The 21182-nt window shown below is 32.8% G+C and overlaps 3 long non-coding RNA genes across 3 annotated transcripts in view; 1 reads left to right on the top strand and 2 right to left on the bottom strand.

Annotated features, from left to right (window-relative positions):
* Positions 1-19891, bottom strand: part of LOC127839016 (uncharacterized) — a 110844-nt gene extending 90953 nt beyond the window's left edge. The window contains exon 1 of the long non-coding RNA XR_008030107.1: positions 19516-19891. This is a non-coding gene — a long non-coding RNA (uncharacterized LOC127839016). The remainder of the gene's footprint in view (positions 1-19515) is intronic.
* Positions 8410-9815, bottom strand: LOC127839020 (uncharacterized). The gene is made up of 4 exons (XR_008030113.1): positions 9469-9815; positions 8943-9060; positions 8473-8598; positions 8410-8442 (listed from the first exon to the last, which is right to left on the bottom strand). It is a non-coding gene; the product is annotated as an uncharacterized LOC127839020 (long non-coding RNA).
* LOC127839017 (uncharacterized) lies at positions 9836-11530 on the top strand. The gene is made up of 3 exons (XR_008030108.1): positions 9836-10003; positions 10646-10748; positions 11096-11530. It is a non-coding gene; the product is annotated as an uncharacterized LOC127839017 (long non-coding RNA).
* Positions 19892-21182: the final 1291 nt, after the last annotated feature.

Below are 21182 nucleotides of genomic sequence, written 5' to 3'. Positions count from 1 at the left end.
TGATAAACACAATTGATTTATAATAAAAACATTATTATGAGTGTCATTATATCAGTAAAGTGTCGCTAATGAGAGACAATTCAATTTAGATAAGTGTTATTTCAGTCTGACTGACAGTGGACAGATTGCTCACCAACCGTGTCTTATAAATTCCGCAAACTTATATACTCATTAACTGATGAAAACATTATGTAGCAATTTGAAAAAACACCTCTTCAATATGTGTTTGTACCACACATAGTTCGATAGACAATGCCATCAATGTGATGCTTAAAGTTATGCTTATTGCCAAAACATTCTAGACTCATGGGTACCAAAGTTCCCTATTTATTGCCTTTGTTGGGTAATTGTTTCAACTTTAATGAAATAAGCCATGACGGATTAACTTTGACAATCATACAATTAAGTGAAAATGGCTATGTGCAAACAGCATAAAACCAGAACAGCTTGCCAGTAACTTGCAGTCTGTTCAGGTTTTAGGCTGTTTGCTGCTCATCAGTATCTAAGGGTTGGAAATGAAGCCTTAAACACACAGATATGGGAAGTTGGTATATTAAGCCACCAATCTTGGAATAAACTGTTGTTTTTTTCAGTAATTTATTATATGCAATTGTACCTGTTGTATTTATTCATTTTGACAAATTTTTAGTAAAATAGACACTTGCAATATACCCGGTATAAATGCATCGTTTCAACAGATTTTACTACAAAACTGATTGTTTAATTATATTTTTTAAATCCTAAAAAAATGAAACCGTGTCTATCAGGAACATATTTTAAAAATACAGTTAAAATGCAAAAAAAAATCACTGTGAATGAAAGTCAAGGAAAAGCGTCACTGTGCTTATTATACTTAACATATAGACAGATTATTACAAAATGACATTCAGAACACTAAATGAACAGTTTTGCTTGGGATAATCACCAAAATGATGTCCATTCCAAGTTATGTCTTATTCCAAATTCCCATAATACAGTGAACTTTGTATTATAAAGGTATTATAAACTAAGAATCGGAAACAACATTAAGTATCTTCAACTGAGTAACGACAAATTAAACGTTTCATTACTTTTTAAACAATTTATCCTCTGAACATTATAATGCTTGTATATGCTATCACAGCTTCCACATCGCCAGCCTCGTTCTCAGGGAGGCAACTCCTGCAGAACTCGATATCGGGAATGTGAAAAGGGTCTATTGAATAATAAAATGTAAAAAGGAATACAAGCAATCGTTATAACCAGTGGTTCTATTTTTTTAATTTATATTATTTTTCTGATTCGAATTGTACACATGAAAAAAAAATATTACGGTGGTTTAAATAGAAAATGAAGATGTATGGATAGGAGAAAAGAAATTACCGTCTTAGCCCATGGAAGTGTTGAATTTTTATTGTAAGGAGCATGTGAAACAACATCTTTTTCATTTGGAAACTTGTTTTTGGTCAGGGGCGTAGCTAGCATTTTTTTAGTTGTAGGCCCAGATATGATACATAAACACTGCGGTCAAGGTTTCCTCCCCCCTAAAATCCTATAATGCCTGTGGTGAGATTTAAAGCATATCTACACAAATAACAAGAGTTCCGCGGTCGGAGATGACCGCATTGAAGCCGGATTTTTGATTTAAATGACAGGAAAGTACCTTTCGTGTTTTTGTCAATGCAATACTTAAATTACTGAAATATTGTTCAAAGGTCAAAATGAAATGTAAGTACTTTTCAAGGCATGAGCAAACCTTGTGTTATGTTTTGAATGCATGCATATACATGAACAACAATAACATTTAAGGTCACAAATATGAACTTGAATTGACAATTAGGAAAGTTTGATCTCAATTTTTTTATTTTTTAACATTTTTACATTTAAGGTCACGGTGACCTTGACCTTAAAATGACCAGTGGTCATCTACTAGTTCTGGCCAACCTTCATATCAAGTTTGAAGACTCTAGGTCTAAGCATATCAAAGTATTAACAACTTTAACATATTTACATCCAAGGTCACAGTGACCTCGACCTTCAAATGAATGACCTTGAAATGACCAGTGGTCATCTAAGTGTGCTTGCAAACCTTTACGTCAAGTTTGAGATTCTAGGTCCAAGCATATCAAAGTTATAACAATTTTAACATTTTAACATTGAAGGTCACAGTGACCTTGACCTTCAAATGAATGACATTGTCACAAATATGAACTTGAATTGACAATTAGGAAAGTTTGATCTCAACTTTAACATTTTTACATTCAAGGTCACAGTGACCTTGACCTTCAAATGAATGACCTTGAAATGTCCAGTGGTTACTTACTAGTTCTGGCCAACCTTCATGTCAAGTTTCAAGACGCTAGGTCCAAGCATACCAAAGTTATAACAACTTTAACATTTTTACATTCAAGGTCACAGTGACCTTGACCTTCAAATGAATGACCTTGAAATGTCCAGTGGTTACTTACTAGTTCTGGCCAACCTTCATGTCAAGTTTCAAGACTCTAGGTCCAAGCATACCAAAGTTATAACAACTTTAACATTTTTATATTGAAGGTCACAGTGACCTTCACCTTCAAATGAATGACCTTGAAATGACCAGTGGTCATCTGTTAATCCTGGCCAACCTTCATGTCAAGTTTGAAGACTCTAGGTCCAAGCATACCAAAGTTATACCATGAAATAAGAACTTTAACATTTTTACATTCAAGGTCACAGTGACCTTGACCTTCAAATGAATGACCTTGAAATGACCAGTGGTTACTAACTAGTTATGGCCAACCTTCATGTCAAGTTTCAAGACTCTAGGTCCAAGCATACCAAAGTTATAACAACTTTAACATTTTTTATATTGAAGGTCACAGTGACCTTGACCTTCAAATGAATGACCTTGAAATGACCAGTGGTCATCTGTTAATCCTGGCCAACCTTCATGTCAATTTTGAAGACTGTAGGTCCAAGCATACCAAAGTTATACCATGAAATAAGAACTTTAACATTTTCGAGCACGCCGCCACCCCGCCCGCCCGCCCGCCCGCCCGCCCGACAACATCAATCTATAAGCCGAGATTTTTTCGAAAAAAATCCGGCTAATAATATAGGAAAATATAAGACTTTGGCCTGTGTTTCGTTTACTGTTTTATCTCAATGTCAGAGAACTAAATTTTGTTTTAGTTCGGCATCAAAGGACAGAACCAACAAGTGCTCCATTTTAAATTTCCGCGGTCATTAACATCATTTGGAATGTTTCTTAAAAATCCAATGATAATCGATTACAACTTACTGTAGCTTTGAAAGGGAGACAGGAAGATATACAAATAGATCTATGTAAACTTGTTACAGCAAGTTACGTGAAAAGAAGCAAGCTAGAATCTATTCATACAGAAAGAAGTAGAGTTGATAATTGGAAGATATATCATCTGAATCAGAATCCATTGTCTGAGGATTATGTCATTATGAAATGCAGATCTATAACACCTAACCCCCTCAAAGTCAACATTTTAATGCATTTTTCGAAGTTGAAGCATTTTTATTTTGTTCATGTTTTAAAAAAAATTGTAGGCCCAGGCCATCTGTGCCTAATAACAGCTACGCCCCTGTTGGTAACGTCTATTATCGATATAAAACAAATATTTAGTACACATGTATTAAACGATCCAATATGTTTAATATACTGATATTTTTAGAGCCAATACAATATTATCTTAGTCAGTGAAGCAATAGAAAGCACTGTGGGTGAGTTTTCATGGTAACTGTCGATCAACTGTCAAATTCTGGTAGACTTTTCTATAAAGGTTTTCCGATTATGACCAAAAAAGTGAGAAAATATACAGAGCAAAATTTAATGTTATGGTAGCAAAAACTAGTTGATGTCATTTCTAAAAAATAAATTAGTAATATAATTTTATGCACGGTTTTATTACATAAAATATAAAAATGAAATTATCACAATTGTAGGCCTACATAAACTAGAACATAAATGAATGGTAAACAATTTATATGAATATGTATGTTTACAAATAATAAGCAAAATAAGTTCAGAAAAAAAGCTTCATACAATTAAATTTTCCACTAATGTTGTAGAGTGTTGTCGGGTATTTTTGCACTGTTTGGTATTTTCGAACAACCTTTTTATACTGTTTTCTTAATCAATTAAATAAGCTGTACAACATCAAAAATCCAGTCGTTTACCTATATCAATTGTCTTAGGAAGCGTCTGCTATATCTGGTAAGTACTGAATTTTATTTGTCTAAAATTAGACTTTTAAAAATAGCCAAAGATTAGCTTGACATTCCGCAAGCAGACAATATGGTTAAGGAAACAACTTTCGTCTACAAGCGTCTACTAAATATAAAAAAAATGATTCATTCAAGATTTATTGTTCGTAATTTAACGACAACATTTTTAATGTGTCAGGTAATTTCAAACCGTATTATCTTTATCCAGACGTAAAAACTCACTGGAAATGTACTTATTATAAAGTCCCATTCAAACGTGAAATAAAACTAATCAGTATATTTTTGTAATCTACAGTACTTTATTATAAATGTATAAAAATGTTTGGATAAAAATAAGAATGTCATGTTAGCTGCTAAATCAATATTCAGATGCCAGTTTTTATAATAATTATACTTTATTTGTTTTGTACATTTTGATTTTCGCTGTATTCAACTGTATTTCAGTCACATATAAATGACCGGTCAGTTAACCTGACTCACATGTTTACCTGGGTAGGGTGGTTTTAAAACCCAGGGGTTTTCAGCCTTTAAAATTATATATAACAGGGGCCTATTAAAGGCCCCTTCCCTTCCCAATTGAAAATTGTTTTAAAATCATGCAGTTTTCCCCAAAATCCTAACTTACACCAGCTTTTTTATTTCCCAAAGCAGTAATTTTAGCAAAATTCTTCCCAAAATGAGCAATTTTTTCCCAAAATCCATAGGCTAGGGCCTCTTCCCAATAAAGCGAGGAAAAACCCTTTTACCTGTATTATTAATACTCATATCAGTTACAGATACAATGTAACTGCCCTAATTGACTAAATGAAAGGGGCGAGTGGCCTTAGAAGAAATAATTTCATTACCAAACCTCACATATCGTGCTGAGCCTTAAGAATCGAACCGGGATCCTTCAATTTGAAGGCTTAGCAGTGATATGTTGAAATTATGTTTAGAAGACACTGCACAGAAACAGAATATTAAATAACACAGAAAAAGTCATCTCTGATTAGCATGTGGCAACTGCACAAACTAACTTTGGACAATCATCATTTATGGACATGCATTAAGCCCGGGTTTGGAAAAACGCCCCTCGTAATATATTATTTATAAAATGAGTGATCGATCAACAAATTAACATTTACCATACAGTTACAGTACACACATATTTATTAAGTTTTTAATTTTATTTCTAAAAACTCATAATTAGTCGACAATTTGGCGTGAAGTCGTTAAACAATTACAGAGATGAGCCGTTTAGCCATGCTGTGGTCACCAACAAGGCTATATCCTTGCTGCAGGCTTTCAATGCGTTAATTTTTTTATATTGTGACCTTTTTTAACATTTAAATTAGTTGTATACATAACGTTGGTCATGACTATTGATGTTGATAGCATGTACATGTATTGCATATATATTATTCAAATGCACAATGAATTCTCAATACACTGCCGCAGTAGTAATTATTTAATCAACTATATAAAAATATCAAATTATTATAGATACCTGAATGTGTTGTTTATATTTCTAAGGTTAATTAAATTCCCATCATCGATATTACATGTTATTCACAATGTTGTTTGTCGTCCAAAAATACCCGATGAGCGGTTCAGACTACCCGACACCAGGGCAACAGTTAAGATTATATGTCAATTAGTTTTCACTGCAAGCTTTTTTGAAACAATTAGTTTTTTCCCTCAAATAAATTTGTCAAAAAGTTTTTTACAGTGGATAAAAAACTTACCTTTATTTCTGGATGAGATGAGCTCTTTAATTATCGGTGGTGACAATTTGGGCTAGATTGAACTTTACTGGTACGCAGTTGTTAACCACTATTGACAAAGCGGGGGTCGAGGGCGGTTAGACTAAGCCCCCGATACTAAGGACATATATAGGATAAAAAGGATTATAAGATGTTGCATAAGTTGTTATGTGTTAGGTGTTAAGGGTTAGGGTACGCTGTTTGATGTTAAGTGTTGCGTACCGGTAAAGTTCAATCGTCCCACAATTTGTAGCAATTCTTATTGCAATAAATTAACTTAAGTCATTATGTATTCATATTGTCAATGTTTGCTTGTTTATATAAATACATTCATTTAATTTTCTATTGACAAAGCATGTATGATAATGTGTTCTGTTTTTTAACATTCCTGTGTTTCAGTCTCAGAGCACACCTTTTTAGCTTTAAAGCACTCTTTACGTCTTTACCCAACGGTTTGTTTTGCGTTACAAATTGAAACATATTAGGTGCGCACGCTGCTAATGGCATTTTCTTAGCACTTCCTCGTTTAGAAAAAGATGTCGACACCTTCGCATACTTTTTTTCGAAGGAAGAATTTTTTATGTAGGCACCATTCTGAACCGGTGTTCATATAAACTTGTCACTAATATTACGACCGCACTAAAGGTTACAATATACTAATTCAAATCACACAGTATGGAGGGAATGGTTAAAATGAAACAACAAAGAATCAATTGCAATTTGTTTTCCAATTTCATTATCATTTATAGTACAATCGATTTTTTTATTTCATTTCCTTTTCTGTAAAATAAAAATCGTAAAAACGATAAAACGATCCTTATCTGTTGCTCTGCGACACAATCTTATTCCACGTCCCAATTTTATTCATTAAAAGATATCGTATATAGGAAAAAACAGAATGCTTACTTATTTTACATATATGCCATCAAAAACAAACTAGTAATAACCAGATCAAAGTGTTTATACAATAAATTTTACTTAAATAGCTCAGACATTCAAATATACCCAACACCCTCTACATTCCCTAATCTGAATATACAACGGATCCAAAACGAATCCGAAATACTAGTCTAGATCGACCTAGATGATTCTCGATGGAAGAAATTAATTATTGTCAAAAACTATGTCAGAAAATGATCGGATTCAATAAATATTTGTTAAAACAACCTCGTACAACTTAAACGGCATTTATTCCCCGGCGAAATGTTGTTCATGATTTCATGAACACTTCATGCCAATCAAGAACTGTTCATGAACGGTTCTGAAAGAGTTCCTGAGCTTGGTTCATGAACTTTTGGACATGAACTGTTCTTAAGACACGTTCATGAACTGTTTATGAATTATTGTTGAACATTTCAAAGTTCATGAACAGTTCTTCATCTAACCATAAATACTTAGTGATGAACATTTCATGCACAAGTATTTCTAATGACTTTTCTGAGACGGACTTTAAGGATCCATCATGAATAATTCATTAATTCCTTTGTGCTAGATGTTTCATACATATTTTTGAAAGTAATATTGAAATGTCTAGCATACTAATCTTGTAAGTTCTTTATTTTCATACTGATTAATGTAAGTAACATTTAAGATTATTATTTTTTAACTTAAAATACTTGATCTTTACATTCTTTATACATGATAACCATGTAAATTTCATCTAATTGTAAGCTTCATTTTTTTAACTTCAGGCAACCAACAATATTTGCACAAGTTCAGCCAGACATCATTCTTGCTAAAAATTATCTATTTTAGTTAATCAACCAACACAATTCAAAACGTATCAGTTCTTAATTACTTTAATTTGAATATTTTTGCCTTTTTTTAAGAACTAATGAAGAACTTTTCATGAATCCTAAGAATTCAAAAAGGGTTCATGAACTATTCTTGACTTGGTTTATTGAAAAATTCGGAAAAAATAATTAAAACTATACATTAGCCTGATTTACTAAAAAGGGTCACCAGTAAAAATGAAAAGTTCCTGCCTCAAAATCAAAGGTACCCACATTTGCCAGAAACACCATACTAAATTTGCAACTTTTTACATGTGAGCATATTGAGGAGTTCAAATGTTCAAAAATAGATAAAAATGAGTATGACTTTAACATGTTACAGGGGAAATAAAGCAATTCAAAATTAAGACATATGGCATATTCAATCATTCAATCATACCAGTAAAAAGGAAAATAGCTTCATTAATGAATAGTGATTGATAACATTAAACTTATTATTATATACACAATATAAACATGATTTTCATGGTCGATTTTTGCAGAACTCCGCCTGGGCTGACAATCTGAGTTCTTCATTATGAAAATGTTCTTGACATGATTTTTATCAAAACGTTTCTGTAGAGTAAGGTTTATGTTCCTTTTCACGCGAATTTCTATATTATTATATCCATCACCCTCTAAAATCTCAACAGGCTTGCCCTCTTCAAAGCTCCTTATGAGTCCCTTCTCACCACTGACACTCCAGTAAACTTGTGGACACATTCATGTTCACGTGCAACCTGGCCGGTCTGGTTTCTTTGCCGCCACTGGCCCGTTTCACAGATATGTTTTACAGATATGATGAGAAATGACCTACTTCACTATCTGCCCTCCATACTTTTGCTTGGACATCAAGAATGTGTGTGCTGAAATAAATTATTTGATTTTATAATAAAACTAGAACCATTGCTTAAGGAGAACTAAATATCACCCCCGACAACTAACTTGGACAGTAAAACAAGGACAACTGAACAGGGGAATTAAATCCATATAAAATGCAGCTATTGTACATATGTAGTAATGTGTGTGCACTATTTATGCATGAAGTTTGGAGTTGATATCTTAACAAGTTTAAAAGTTAAAAATAAACTGACAGACAGACGGTCAGACAGACATACAATCCTAAATTGTTTTAATAAAATTAAATGTAAAGTTTTGCTTCAGTGACAATCTTTTGCTTCAAATGAAGTGTTTGTTACAATTAACTTACATTTTAGACTGCCGAAACCCAGTTTATGCCATGAAGTATCCTGAGCTACTGAAATGCCTTTTCGACGGTTTTACACAGTTACTGCCCCCGATAATTCGCTCCTCGCCTTGCCTTTTTTCTGGAAAGAAATGACATCTACAGTTTACTATAATTGACATTTTCTTCATGTTTAATATTTAACAAAACAATTGTAGTCTAAACCGAGGTCAAATAAACAAGCACTTGTATAGGAGTACCAACTGACCTGTTTAATAGTAAGTGTGATATAATCCATAGTGTGTAAGTGTCATTGCTTTTATTAATTCAGACATTCGTGACAATGCATGTCATTACTAGTATTTTGTATGATGAACACTTTCTAACTGGATTAATAAATAAGGGAAAACAACATTCATCATCCAAATTTAATACCAAATACATGTATTATTCCTAATGGATACGAAACTGACCATTTATGCTACATTTAATTTATTAATTGAAAAATGGGATATACATTAAAAATCACATAAATCAGTGAAAAACCTACATTTCCATCTGACTTGTCAATCAGCATCTGAATTCGACAATCCGGCGACCGCGACAGTATTTTCACTTATAGTTTTCTTTGTAATTATCAGCACTTCCGTCCAATAGTTGACTTTTATCATTAACTCCAGTCACATAAATATGATCAACAATTACAATTATATCAATCTTTCTCTTAAACACAGTCTTTCAAAACCGTAACTTTTCCAACAAAACACAAAGTTCAATTACTGAATTAGCCTTGAAACTATGATCACTGGATACGTTCTTCTCTAGGCATTGTTTCTCTGCGTTTATATAAACTCCCGAAGTGTAGTCGTGGTCTTAATTACTGTTTATTTCACTTTAGCTTACGCGTAGTTCACGGATCGACAGTCGCGAAAATAGATGACAGGAAATGCCAGTCTTCACCGGAAGTAACGTTACGGCGTTATTTTATTTAAACGTGTTCAGTTATTCGTTCTTGTCAACAAATATTGTGGTCTGTAGAGTTTACTATACGCTGTTCTACTGGGGAAAAAGTGACAAACAAACAGGTAAACATTTTAAGAATATTATGTTAAGTATAGGATGAAACATGTTGTAACTCGCAAATTTCTATTGCAATGATGAGTCATATATTTTCGTGGTATTACATATGTATCATTATGTTTGGAAGTTTTGCTTGTGCTCTTTGGAATTTAAATTTAGATAAAGAATCAGCGTGATAAGTTGGTAGTTAAGTAATTCTTAAACTGATGTGATTAGAATAATTTCAAAGGTGTCTATATCATTTACTTAGCTATAAATAAAATGGAACTATCTTTACAGAGTTCGTACACTGTGGACTTTGTACCATTAGTCTGTGATGTAACAGTTTACTGGAAATTATGTACATATTTGTGGTACACAGTGCAACAGTCTCCAAAAGATATATCATTATGTTCAATAATGAAACAAGCTTTAAAGTGGTACAAAGTCTTAATTATCTAATAAAATAACTGCCATGCCAAATAAAATAGATATTTAACTGAAATAATTCGCTTCCAGAACAAATCTGGTTAGTTTTCTTTAAAAAAGAAAGAAATCAAATACTACAATAAATAGTAATCTGCTATGTTAATCATAACATATGCAATGCAGATGCTTATAAATTAAGTTTTTTATGTAACTTATTGTAATGAACAGACCGATTTCAGGGTGATGAATGTCCCCCATATGGCAAAAATCAACTTGAGTGGGCATCCACAACCAAATGCTGGAAAAATCTTCAAACATACTGCAGTGTATTCTGTCTTCAAGGTACTGGGCTTGCACTAAGTAACTGTACATTAAATGTGTATTTGTTCGTTATTATGTAAAATAATCACTTATGGGAAGTATCTTAGTTTTGGGGCCAATATAATATGTTTTGATATACATGATATGAATTTTAAATATTACTTATGTCTTGTTTAATTTACCCCAGATAGATGTCCTACAGAACAATATCAGACCAATCACCATGCAATAGCCTAACAAAACCAGACATTTCAGTCCATTTCCTTTTTTCAGATCCCAATGTATATTGATTATAGATTCACTTTTATAATAGTTTGAATGTGTATAGCTCTTTACTATAGACCTTTTTAATGATTTTTATTCCCTAGAGCACATGTGAACAGTTTACCTCATACCAGAAAGGACCCGGAGGCAGTGCATGGTGTTCAACATTCTCAAATATGCGCCAGAAAGGAAAATGGCAGTGTGTTGAAGACATTGACAAACAATTTGAAAACTAGCCTTTGTGCTAAGCCTGGCAGTCTGTGGCTGATGACATTGTTTGTAGTCTCTCATGTTTGCTTACACTTATAATAACCTTCGTAAGACCTCAGTTCATGAACTCGTGAAGAATTATAGTTCATGAACTATTCACTTACAGTTCGTGAACAGAAAATGAGCCATTGAAAAATAGAAGGAAAGTGTTCATGAACTGTTCATGAACAGAAAATCCTAAAGAACTTTTCAAGAACTGTGTTGTTCATGAACTGTTCAAGAACACTTCATACCATTGGTGTTCATGAATAGTTCATGAACACTTCATGCCATAAGGGTTCAAGAATACAGTACAGGCAACGTGTACTTTGACAAAAACGCGTGTCTGCGGTGTTCAATTTTCCCGATGGGTGACATTTCGCGGGGGGCGGACACGCTACTGACCGCGGTGTTCGGCGAACACCCAAAATCGCCGCGATTGCACGCTATCATTAACTGGAACACCCGTGATCACCGCAATGCCGCGCGGCCATTGATACATGTAATACCTCCTGTACGAAAATTCTTTGCAGATTCTGTACTGAGTCTGTACAAAATCTGCCCAGAATCAAGACAGAATTCATTTATTCTGTACAAAGAGGACACAGACCTAGAATCTGCCTGGAAAACTGTACAGATTTTTTAAGCAGAATTACAATGAAGCAGAATTTCATCTGTACATATTACTATACCAAACAGAATTTTTATACTTTTCATTTTTATAAGACAGATTTTTAGCACTCTGCATTTTAGCAAGACAGAATTTTGGTACTTGGCAGTTAAGCAAAGCAGAATATTGGACTTAGAAAACTATTGAAACAAAATTTCAAAATGGGACTTAAATAATTTAAAAAAATAGACTTCTGATTCAAGTTTCTAAATGTTTATTATGAGAAACATTTGCCCTATACAAGAAAAACAATATTTATGTTCAGTTCAATTTATAAAATAATTGCCATACATGTATATATTACATGTCATAATATTAAAATATTTGAGTATGTAATGATAATTTACCTTTAAACACTTAAAGTACATGTAGATCTACTATAATCATAAAATATCTTTGAATTAAGGTTCTTACAGTAGACTTGATTTAGGGTTGAATACAAATTGAAAATTGTTTTTCAATTCCCCCTCCCTCCCCCCCTGACTTATGAAAACTGCTTTGCTTTAATGGTAGTATATATGTATTTCCACTGGGGTTAAATGTTTAGTTTGCCTTCCTCTGACTCTATCTATGAAATATTGTAATGTCAGTGCTTGTATACACCTCTGTAACAGTTCACTTGAAAATAATCATAAACCCCTAACAAACAAATCCTGCCCGCTTGATAATTGTAATGTGAAACTGGGGCTATCTTTACTGGCTTGCTGGAATGTGTATAATCTCTTCTGATTGGTTGGGAGCCAAATTTGAACGTGTAAACATAGATCCATGCAGGACCTGAAATGTAGTTTCAAAGCAATCTTGGGAATTTTTAAAGTTGAAGTTTTAACAATATCCTGATATACTTTAATGGACATTCTTAAACAATTAATTAGAATGTGGAAATCAACATTTTGTGTGTTAACAAGTCTCTAAAAGAGGAATTCAGTGAGTAATGAAGCGGCCCTTTTGGAAATGCTTTGAACTATTAAACAGGTTTGTATTGTTTTTCTTTACATTGTTATCTTATAATGTTATGTTTAATTTAATGATATAATTTAACAGTTACAAAGATCTGTTTTGGTGGGTGATTAACATTTTAAATAAATGATGAAACCAACTATCTTTGCAGTAAGTTCACATAAAAGACATAAGTCAGTCAAAGGTATCTCTATCTTACAAAACCAACATATAGTTGTAACAATCAATTGCCTAATCAGTGACCAAATGAAAGGACAATTTAACCAATACTTAGATTTATTTATGAATATTTTTTACTACTCTGCCACAAAATGTAAAGCCTTTTTTTCAATTACATATTTACGAAAGCTATGATTGTTATCACTTAAAAGGTGTTGCATTATTTAATTTTAAATTTTAGTAGATCCTATATGATCACTTCATTCAAATTTGCTAAACAAAGTCATTTTTAAATAGTAAATTGTATTTTTTTTGCTTTCAGCGATTTTCAAAAAAGATTGTGTAGCAACTTACCCCTGACAACGACCTCAGAAGTGCAGTCACAGAGTAATGGTGCTGTTAATATCACTTAAAAGGTGTGAAGCAAAAACTTAATAGAATGTGGTTTGTAATTAAATCAACATTACAAATTGTCTTTTTATAAAACACCCACCCTATGAAATGACCTACATCTGAAAAAATTTCAAATTTATTTTATAATGTAAAAAGCAAAATATAAAGAGAAGCAAGTTGGTGAACCATGTTGCGTTATTTAAGTTGTAATTTTAGTAGATCCCATATGATTGTTTCATTCAGATTGACTAAACAAAATGATTTAAAAATAGTTATGTGTATTTTTTGCTTTCAGCAACCATCAAAAAAGATTGTGTAGCAACTTTCCCCTGACAATTGACCACTGGCTCAGTTAAGTGCAGTCACAGAGTGATGGTACCTCACCAGGGTCTAGTTCAGGCAAATGAAGATCTCTAAAAAGAATTTTCATCTCAATATAATAACTGTAATTTCTTAAAACATAAACTTACTTTATTTACTGTGTTTTTAAGTCATATAACAGTGATACAGTAATGTGTGTTGTATTTAGGGATTTATTTCTTAACGGGATGTGTAAGAGTAAATTATTTTATTTTATTGACTATCAGTATTTGTTACTTTTCTTATATATATATATATATAAACATGTCATAATATCATTAAATAAAAATGTTTAATATTTACAGTCTATATATTTTACTTTACATTTTGCTACATTTTTCTGTACAGAATTTTTTGTGTGTACAGATTTTAATTTGTGTACAGATTTTATTTTGCACAGAATCCCATTCTCACATTTTGGTTCTCCCCACATTTAATTCTGCCCAGATTTTTTTCTGCCCCTAAAATATTCTGCTTAATTTAAATAATTCGTAAAATCTGTACAGAATTCGTTCTTTGTTTATATTGAAAAAATCTATAAATAGAAATCTGCTTTAACTCATTTTTAATGGACACCAAATATTTTCTGCACAGGTTCTATACAGATTTTGTGTATTTTATTTTGCACATAATCTGGTTACAGTCTGCCCAAACCTTTTCGTACAGGATGTCTGCGATGGTCATTCAAGAGTTTTAAATTTACATGTACAATGTACAAATGAACATAATAAACTACATGTATGTGCAAATGTATGCGTACTTAAAGTGATATTATGGGCAACTAACAGTATTTGCAATATACAATGTAGGTGTGTATCGTAACCGTTGTTTGTTTTTTGTGTTTTCGCTCGATATACACTTGTATTTGTTAATGCAGCATCAACATAATTAAACAATATCCCGAAAAGAAAAATAATCCATTTGAATATCAACCGTACTTTCGTTTTGACAACTTACGACAGAAATGAATCGATGTACGATGCGAGTCTAAATGTAGTTTTCATGCAGATTCTTTCATACCACACAATGACACAATTTGGTTTTACGGATCATTTCAGGTTAGAGGGATGGGTGAGTCATGTAACATATCGAAAATAATATAAATTTTTTATAAACAACCGGTAACAAGATGAGTTGTAGATAATTTCAGATACCACATTCATTATAACTTATTGTTTTCACCCGTTTCTTTTCAGCTCAATTCAACAGTAACAAAATGCCCATCACTTTAAATTATCTACAACTCGTCTTGCTTCCAGTGGTTAATAAAAAAATATAATATTCGATATTTTTCATGACAGTTCAGTCCTCTAAGCCGAAATGACCGTAAAACAAATTTGTGTCTTTGTGTCGTATGAATGAATCTGCACTAAAATGAAATTTAGGTTTACATCGTACCCCTAATCATAACGAAAGTACAATTGATATTCAAATGATTTTTTTATTTTTCCGGGATATCGTTTTAGAATGTTGATGATGCATTCATAGATATAAGTTTATGTAAAGTGACAACACCAAAAAATAACCGACGGTTGCGATAGACACCTATAAACATTGCATATATTGTTAGATGCGCATAATATTAAGTTAAATACTTAAAATATCCTTCGACCAGCATGTACATAAAAATAGACTATATTTACTTGTATTCATTATCGCTTAAAGCGGGTATATACGATTTTTTATATGTGTTTAATTGTAATACATTGATAAAATATGTTACAATAACACAAAATAGGCAAGAAAAATTACACATTAAAGCCGAATTTCATAAAATGCAGCAAAGACAAATTAGCGCCCCGAGTCGATTGTGACGTACATATTTTCCTACAATAACCGAAGCATTCGTCTTTGCATTAGGATCGGAGTTAGTGTTCGTGTGTCGTATGAATAGATATCGTTGCAGGAATTCAAATAAACCGTTAAACTAAGTTTAGATTCACATCGTACATGTATGGTTTACATGCTAGCGAATTCGGCTGCACAGCCGTTTTAAATTTCAGAATTAAATATCTGGCTTATTTCGCATTTTTCGACACGTTCTTCTTAACTTTTATTTTAATTTATATTTAAATATATATATAATAAGTTTATTACACATTTTATATAAATTCATAAATATTTGACAACAACGTATATACCCGCTTTAAATGAAAGGGATCAATAATTTACGTTTATATTTAATTATTTTTTTTTTTCGAACACGATGAACACCGCGGTAGATATAATGGGTCCGCGGTGATTCGCGGTGTCCACCTTATTGAAAACGGCCCCCGCGAATATTTGATCTGAACACCCATCGCGTGGGTCGTTTGGTAAGCGAACACCGTAAAATGAACACCGCGACGAGTGGCGTTTGTCAAAGTACACGTTGCCTGTACTGTAGTTCATGAACATTTCATGTCATTATGGTTCAAGAATAGTTCATGAACACTTCATGCCATTAGGTTTCAAGAATATTTCATGAACACTTCATGCCAATAGTGTTCATGAACAGTTCATGAACTAAAATTTCAAGAACATTTCATTGACGTGGCTCATTTTCTGTTTTCTGACTATTCGTGAACTATTCATGAACTCGGTTCATGAACAGTTCATGAACTGTTCACGAATTATTCGTGAACTGCAGAACAACATTTCGCAGGGGTGACTTTTGGAAAACCTTGTAATTGACTCACCTTGTGTTTAAGGTTAAATCCGACGAATACGCCATCTTAAAATGTTTATCTAAACGTGGCACCTAAATCTAACCGGCACTGTCTAATAAGAGTTGAATGTGATTTTCGATATATATATATTTTATCACGTTTGTAATTTATAAATTCCCGTCTGTAGATCTGCCGTGGAATCATATGGATTTCTATGGAAATCGTTAGATGGAATTCCGTGGAGTATTGGCACTAACTTTCCATCTGATTCCATGCAATCAATGGAAAAGTGAAAAAAAAACAGAAGGGGGACTTGATATGGGATGGAATTCCATAAAATGCCGTGGAATTCCATAGAATTCCGTGGTATTCCATATAATGCCGTGGAATTCCATAGAATGCCGTGGAATTCCATAGAATGCCGTGGAATTCCATAGAACGCCGTGGAATTCCATAGAACGCCGTGGAATTCCATGGAATGCCGTGGAATTCCATAGAATGCCGTGGAATTCCATAGAATGCCGTGGAATTCCTTGAAAAGCTATGGAAATTAATAAAAAGCTGGAATAAAATAGAAAAAAAACAACAGATTATAGATCAAAGGCATTTTATTGATTTTGAAAATGACAAATGTGAATGTAACTAAAGGTTTCATCATAGAAGTTAAACAAGTGCAAGATCTGGCATCAATCATTAACCACACACATGCAGTCACAGTACATATTCAAAAATGAGTGGTTTTACATTTTCATAAAGTACCAACTCTCTTAACCACAAGCATGCATGCACACATTCAAAAACACATCCATAAACATGCACGCATATACAGGTGAGAAAAGAAAAACTTATAAAAGGCACAATATAAAACATAGAAGTAGAATTTTACATTTCTCTAATGACAAGTATACTTCCTTTCTCACATATGTTCCTAAACACACACAATTACATGCACACACACATCACGCACAATTGTTCTAGAATTTTTTCTCATAAATTTTAACGTTCAACAACTGTTCCTTATTAATTCTAGAACACTTTCAGTATGATAACAGAAGTTCAGTAAATTCTAGTTGATGTGTTCCAGTACAATTCTAGAAAAGTTCCGAAGGTTAACTTCAAATATTTTAGTCTGAAACCAACTTTCTAGAAAACAAATTCCCATGCATACTGAGCATAGTTAATAATAATACATAACAAATTAACAACTGTTGTAAATTGGTTATTTATTATACTATGCTCAGTACTGTTGAACACGGACTTAATTCAATAATCCAAGTTTCAAATTTCTAAATTAAAAAAAAACAACAAATAAATTAAGACCAAAAACAAACACAAAATACAATTCACAAAATAAATAACTGGTCTTTTTTATACAAGAAGTAACCAAAATAAAACATGTCACCAGCCACAGACTGCCAGGCTTAACACAGAGGCTAGTTTTTAAAAATGTTTGTCCAAGTCTTCCACTGCCATTTTCCTTTTCTTCTGAGAATATTGAACACCAGTCACTGCCTCCGGGTCCTTTTTGGTATGAGGTACATTGTATACTGCTCACATGTGCTCTACAGAATAAAAAATCATAAAAATGTCTAAAGCAAAGAGTTATTTACATTCAAACTATAACAAGAGATTGCAAAGCAATATGGTCCCCTAACTGTAAAACTTCACTATTTTAAGTTTGTTAAATATATTTGTTGCCATAGCAACCAGAATTCTTGCATTATAAACAACATGAAATGACGTGCAAAATGTCCTTATTGTCATCTGTTCATGTTTCAAGTTTAATGAAAAAATACTTAGAACTTTTAAAGTTATCCCAGGATCCAGAAAAGTGTAACTGACTTAGACCAATATATTGAATTCCAAAAAGACAAAATACTTTCAGGTGGTTAACATTAAATAACTTATCTAGCCGAGGGCATGACAATATTTACCATGAATTTGTGGCCCTGTAAGTCCTCTAGGTAAATGCGCTTAAAGAGCCGCTTTGCTGTTGGATTATTTCCCTGCCAAACTCTGCAGTATCTTCCATCAACTGGTCAATGGTAATTAAAGCACATAATGAAAATGTATAGGGAACGTAATTCATGAATTGTTTTAAATATTAAGTTGTTAAATGGTCTTTAGAAAGAGAACTAAAAACGAAGTGAATACATTGCAAAGCACTAAGCATAACTTAATTTGTTGGTATGATTAGTACAAATTTATTATTGCTATAATTAGAATGATGTGTAATTCTATTGGTATGAAAATGCACACTCAGATACCTAAAAACCAATTCCATTGGTTTAATTTTTTATTTACAAGCAAATACGTTGAATTGATATCCCCCACCAACATGCTTCTGGACACATAAGTATTATATTTGACACTCAAACAAGCATTTTTTAAAGATACAAAGGGCCATAACCCCGTTTTTAACAGATGGTGTACAATTCCATTTGGCGTGCATCATCCTTTTATCCATATATATACTCGAACCAGGTTTCAATGAAATCCGCCAAAGCACTTCCAGGATATGGCCTAGGACACACAAAAAGCATTTTTTCAAGATACAAAGGGCCATAACTCTGTTATTAACTAATGGTGTACAATGCCATATGGCATGCATCATCCTCTTATCCATATACATACTCATACCAAGTTTCAGTGAAATCTGCCAAAGCACTTCCAAGATATGGCTACGGACAGATGGAAAGACAGACAGACGTAAGGATGGAAGGACGGACAGACAACGCCAAAACAATATCCCTCCGCCTATGGCGGGGGATAATAATAAACATTAACACCATTAATGAGCATTGAGTGCTCAACATGCACAGTAAAAAACTTCCTTAGCCTGCAGTTCCATAACATTGCATGATAAAATTCCGATACTACATTCAACGTTATTAATTTCTCCACATAGGTCTTATTACTTCCTTTTTCAACCTGCAAACTCCACTAAGTGAAAATTTGGGTGACAGCTGCTTTTAAACTAATATTTGCCATACTAAAACCTCAAATATCACATAAAAAGGTCTACAATAATGTCATAAGAAGATTAAATTTAAAGGAATATTTAGAAATAATAAAAATCACAAACCTTCAGTTGTTGTTCTATTCCTAGACAGACTGCTCAAACACTGTATGCATCACTCTTTAGCAATATTTCATGTCACTTTCCAAATGATATAAATACATAAGTATTTTAAGAAAGTGTTTTTAATGGAAAAACTAATGAACTCTTCTGTTTGTTAAATGTCTTTAACTTTATTTTAACAAGTTAAACCAGTACATTGTCCACCATGTTTCATGTTTCAATCTAACAGGTAAACTTTCTGTATTTGAATTCAGCCAATTAGAAAAGGCTGTTATATCTTATAACCAATAGATTTGCAGCAAACATACCCAACATCTGATGTACAACACATGCTTGGCTTATCAGATAGATTGTTATTTGACAACCTGGACTGGCTGAGTTTGATATTGAGAAAAAACAGTGTGTAAACCACTTGGACAGGGTTAAGGAATTTAAACTTGTAGAAATTGCTTAGAAAGTAACAACTACTCCTACTTCTGCAGAACTACTACTTTAATTACTACAGCATCAACAACACCACCACCAACAACAACAGCAACAATAACAGCAGCAACAGCAGCAACAACAACAGCAGCAACAACAACAGCAGCAACAACAACAGCAGCAACAGCAGCAGCAACAACTGCTACTACAGCAACAACTACTACTACTGCTACCTCTATTGCTACTACTATTGCTACAGAAACTGTTAATGCTACTACTACTACTACTACCACCACAACCTCTACTGATATAAAAAAACACTACTGCTACTACATCAATTACTACAACAACAACACCTACTACAACAACAACAACTACTACTACTAATACAGCAACTACATCTACAACTACTACTACTACTGCTGCTGCTGCTGTCGCTACTATGAATTCATTTGGCTATTTGTAAGTGTAAGGTGTTCTATATGTGTTCTTATTCCCCATAAGAACTTTTGTAGAACTAACTGGTTCTTAAAGCATTCTAGATGTGTTCTAGAACTACATTTTAAAACATTTTTTGAAATTTTTGACCATATTTTGTCCTTGAAATGTTCTAAAAAGGTTATTGAAATTATTGGAACAGTTTCAGTCCTAAGCCATTTTCCACAAATGTTCTGGATTTATTCTAAAAAATCTGTTTTGGAACAATTCCAGAACATACGTTTTAGAACACAAATATGGAACAGTTCCAGAACTGTTCCAATTTCTAGAACAAATTTATATATATCTTCATTGCATTTTCTTTTAAATACAAAATACATGATGCAAATAAATTTATACATGTATTAAACTACAAATACATTTCAGACAACCAGCGAAAATTTTCTAAGTTATTTTCCATTGATTTCCATCCAAGAAAATGTATAAGTTATTTTCCATAACGATTTCCGTTGAAAAAAATGGCTAAGTCCAACTTTCCATGGTGTTTTCCATACATTCCGTGGAAATGCATGGAGTTTTAGTCAAGATTCCGTGGAATTCCATAACAGCTTCAGATGGAAAATTGGCAAGTGGATGGAATTCCATCAAATTCCATGGATTTCCATCGATTTCCGTAGAATTCCATAATATTTTCTACGGAATTCCATAGAAAAGTGCTAATGACTATGGCAGATCTACAGACGGGTTATAATTTAATAAACAAACTTTATTTCGTGAATAAATAATTTCCTACCAACCTTTTTTAAAAG

This window comes from Dreissena polymorpha, chromosome 7, assembly GCF_020536995.1.
Source record: "Dreissena polymorpha isolate Duluth1 chromosome 7, UMN_Dpol_1.0, whole genome shotgun sequence".
NCBI classification, from domain to species: Eukaryota; Metazoa; Mollusca; class Bivalvia; order Myida; family Dreissenidae; genus Dreissena; species Dreissena polymorpha.
The sequence above is the reverse complement of the archived record's forward strand: the minus strand, read 5'-3'. Positions and strand labels throughout refer to the sequence as shown.